Raw genomic sequence first — 5,036 nt, 5'->3', positions numbered from 1 at the left:
TAAAAAACATAAAATAAATTAAGAAAGTTAAAATACATACATAAATTACTCAAATTATATATTCTTTAATTAAATAAATACGTTAAAAAAATTATATATTAAAATCAATTTCACAAACAAATAAAATAAAAGTCAAAAATACATACATATTAAATAATATATACAAAATTTAAAATAAAAAAATATATATTTAAAATAGAATGAAAAAAAAAATGCAAAACCCTAAAAGTGCATCATCGCATCTCAGACCCTCTGCCGCAACTCACCTCCCTCTGCCGCAACTCACTTTTTGCCACAACTCGCAACTCGCAACGCACCCCCGTCTGCCGCAGCTCGTTTGCCGTGTCTCCCAACTGCGGCTAACCATAGCCGCATCTCTCAAATGCGGTTATGCACAGCCGCACCTCCCAGGTACGTCACCCCTCAACCGCGACTCTGAGTTGTGGCACTTCTAAACCGCGCCTCCAGATGCGGCCCACCTCCCTTTGAACTCATCAAACACCCAACCCCAACCCCTTTTCATCCTATCCTATGGTTCCTCTCAATAACAGATCTACTCCAAATATACATTTCAAAGAAAATATGTAACTAACCTGATGCGTGCGAGAAGAAGTCCTGGATCTCACTGCCACCAGCCACGAACAAGAGAAAGGAGAAAGGAGAGTGTTCTTCTTCTTCTTCTGTGTGCAAGTTCTTCTTCTATGTGTGCAAGATAAAAAGAAGGGGGGTGTAGAGGTGCAAGACTGGTCTTCTGAAATGGATGAGAAAGGAGCATTGGAAATGACAATCACCAGCTTTTTCAGTCCTTTTACAGAATCAAAATATTCTCTCATGAATAAAGGAAGGATAAAATAGTAATTTGGGAGGTGCAGGGAGAAAGGAGTGAGGTGCAGGAAAAAACACTCCTCAAGAATAGTCTAAAATGGAACAAATATTCAGATATTTAAGTTAATCCTTAAATTTTACTACAATATACAGACACAAATAATTAATTTCAAATATTTAAGAAATTATTTAAATAACTTCACCTTTTTATATAGATCTGTCAAGATAGTAATGAATATGTCAGTAATTTTATTATTTTAGACAATTGTGAAAAGTGTAATGCAAGAAGAGAAACAAACGATTTTAGAATACATATTTGCTAACACAAAAAGAACATTCAACGTCACCAGATCAACACCAGATAAAGGAACATCTCAGGTAAAAAATTGTCCATCCTTGACCTTTTGAGACACCTCTTCCTCTGCTCCAACTCCTTTATAATAAGTTCAGAGGATGCAATTGAATTCTCTAGAGATAATTTCTGATCTAAGGCATGTTGAAGTTCCTCATTAACTCTGTTTATCTGGCTCTTCATATTATCAAGTTCTTCATTTGCTTTCTGTACTTCTTTCTCTTCTTGTTTTCTTACTTTCAGTGGCTTTAGCCTGTCAATAAAAAGATGTTTGTCCATTCAAATGATCCTAGAATCAGTTGAGGATTGTTTAAGGTTAGTTAATATAATCTTATTCTTTTGATCTGATAAAATCTTTACCACTTACAATAATTTGAAAAACGTACAAACACCTAGAATTAACTTGGTGTGATGATTTACAAACATGATCATCTTACTAATTGAAAAATATTAAGAACTCGACATAAGAAAATTACCTTGCTAAAGTCAATATTCATTAGGTGAATGCCTAACTTCCGAGTTTTTTTGTTTGCTGCACAGAAGGAGATACAACCTCTGCATTCCCTCTATCCAATGTGCAATCCCTGAGTTGGTATAGCACTTCTATCAGTACCAGATGTAATATGATAAAATACTATTGAGATAGAGAAAAAAATCAAAGTGCAAACAAAAATCAAAACACAAGCTTTCTGAAATTATTAAAGTCCTTTGAAGCTTCCTCCAAAATTACATTTATCTCCGAGTGACACTATTCCTTGGAATTCAGTATCACCACCAGTATTCAAGTATTCGTAACACAACATATATATGACAAGAAGCTGGAGCTTGTTCAGATACAGATATAGCTTTCTTAGATTTGAGGGGCATCATTCTCCTGCAATACCATGCAAGTGGAAACTCTTTAAAAGCAATAAGAATATAAATTTCAAAAGGGCTGCAAAATTTTCCATGAAGCAAAGCCTCAAAAGGGGAATAAAATCAAACAAGAAGAGTTGAAGATTAAGCTCCATAACTAAGAATATTGAGAAATAGTAATTCAAAAGTGTGAAAGTATAATAGCATGGTTAACATAAAGCTCCAAATTTCAAACAGATCATTTGGTTAAAATAATGTGTAATAGCTTCCTGAGGGATTTTAGCTGGCTACTTGCCTAGAATGGTACTTATCAGATGCTGCTCCCATTACAAGTCTCTGTATGCCATACTGGTGGATGAGCTCTATAATCCCTTTTTCTAGACAATCCATTTCAATGAGCAGTTTCCCTACCCTCACTTATATTAGAAAATTATTAGCAAAAAAAAAAAAAAGTGTTTTGAAAACAAGATTCACTGGAAAAATTACCTCCCTTCTTTGACAGATATAAAGATAGGCATCCATAGTCTTCAGAAATTTTTGACTTTCCCTCATGATAATCTCGAACTTCTTGTTCTCTCAGTGCACTTGCAGGAAATTTAGCACCCACTGTAAAAATAACCAAATAAACAAAGTTAAATCCAGTTCTTGAAATCTATCACAGGAAACGATAAAACATACACCATAAATCATAAGTCATAACATGGTTTCTTAAATATTCTCTATACACTAGAACTCAAACAAAAGCTATTGATTATAATTAGAATTTTTGTAGAAGGACTCGTTATCTTCTGGGCCATTTTGAGTTTTAGTTCAAATCTCCTACTAATTTCAGAAATAATGGTGAACAACGGAATATATACTCACACCGAAGAAGTAATAATGTTCATAGGCTCAATCAATCAAAAGCCTATAACATTTGTTAACAGTAATAATAAGATTTGCACTCAAGTTATGATAAAGTTATGTTTATCCTTTGATTGACTTGATCATCCAAGATTAGACAACTTCAGTCTATGGAAAATTAAAAAAGGAAAAAAGGTTTAAGTTATCTAAAACCCATAAACAATTGCAAGTGCAGACCCATGTTGCAAACTTAGTCATAGGGACCATAGGTGCTGGCACGTGAACATTAGGGATGCAAATTCTACTTCCTCCAGAATTTTGTATTGTCCATGAGTAACTAGAACTCAAAATGGCCCAGCAGATTTGAACCCCAATATTCACCATGATTCCACGAATCCCAATATCACGAAGCTTATTTGTAGGATTGATCTGTGGTGGAGTTGCAGGCATATGACTCACCACCACAACTAGTGTTATAAGAAAAGAAAGGATAAAAATTGTGTATCTTATTCAATAATGAGATAGTATAATATATATATATATATATATATATATATATATATATATATATATATATATATTATAGCTGTTTAAAACAATATAAAACCGAAATATAAATATAAAAATAGAATATAAATATATGAACATAAATGCACATATATGAAAGGAAAATAAATTAAATCCAATATTCCTTTCAAGGTGCATCATATATATCCTTAGTGCTCAGCTTGGACAACAAATATTGAAATTGTGCCGGATGCAAAACTTTAATATGAATGTTTGCAAGTTGAGCTGAAGTAGAAATGGGCAAAAGCTTAATTACACCACCTTGAACTTTATGCCTTATGAGATGACAATCAATTTCAATATGCTTTATCCTCTCATGCATGGCTGAATTCTGTGCAATTTGTATAGCAGATTGATTGTCACAAAACAGAGGAACTGGTTGTGGTAGAGGTTGTTTCAAATCATGGAGCAAATACAGAAGCCATTGAATTTCACACGTTGTGGAAGCTAAGACTTTATATTCTGCTTCGGTTGATGATCTAGATATAGTAACTTGCTTCTTGGATTTCCAACTGATTAAGGATGCACTATAGAACACATTAAAACCAGTTGCATACCTTCTAGTGTCAGGGCAAGCAGCCCAATCATAATCACTAAAAGCCTTGAGAGTATGTTCTATGTTGGAAGGAAAAAATAATCCTTGTCCTGGATTGTTCTTGATATATCTTAAGATCCTTATTGCTGCTGCATAGTGATCTTTCAAAGGATTGGAAAGAAATTGACTAAGAGTACTAACAGCAAAACATAAATCTGGTCTTGTGTTGGTTAAATATAATAACTTGCCAAGAAGTCTTCTATAGGCTTGCACATTTGAACGGGGTTTCCCTTCTGTCTTGGAGAATTTTGTGCTTGACTGTATGAGAGTAGAAACAAGTTGACATCCCAAGAATCCTGCATCTTCTAGTAACTCTAGAGCATACTTCCTTTGTGACAAATTAATGCCTTGTTGAGATCTTGCAATTTCTAAGCCCAGAAAATACTTGAGTTGGCATAGGTCTTTAGTTTTGAACTTTGCATTCAATAGAGCCTTCACAGTTTGGATTTCCTGGATGTCATCACCTGCCAAAATTATATCATCTACATAAACAAGTAAGATGGTGATATGAGCAAAATCACTTTTGACAAAAAGTGAATAATCTGATTTTGATTGTATGTAGCCTAAAGAAAGTAAAATAGTTGTCAACTTGTAATTCCATTGTCTAGAGGCCTGCTTGAGTCCATATAAAGACTTCAACAACTTGTAAACTTGCCCTGATTTTTCTGTTTTATAGCTAAGAGGAAGATACATGTATACCTCTTCATCTATATCCCCATGTAAAAAAGCATTATTTAAATCTAGTTGATGTAAATACCAATGTTTGGAAGCTGCTAAAGCCAGAACAAATATTACTGTTGTGAGTTTGACAACAGGTGAAAAAGTCTCAAAGTAATCTAGGCCTTGTTGTTATGTGTAGCCTTTGGCTACCAACCTTGCCTTGTATCGTTCAGTACTACCGTCAGCATGCCTCTTTATTTTTATACCCATTTACATCTGATAGGTTGCTTTCCATAAGGTAGATCAGTCAAAACCCAAGTTTTGGTATTTTCTAAAGCT

This window comes from Vigna radiata, unplaced genomic scaffold (genome assembly GCF_000741045.1).
Source record: "Vigna radiata var. radiata cultivar VC1973A unplaced genomic scaffold, Vradiata_ver6 scaffold_23, whole genome shotgun sequence".
NCBI lineage: Eukaryota > Viridiplantae > Streptophyta > Magnoliopsida > Fabales > Fabaceae > Vigna > Vigna radiata.
The sequence above is the reverse complement of the archived record's forward strand: the minus strand, read 5'-3'. Positions refer to the sequence as shown.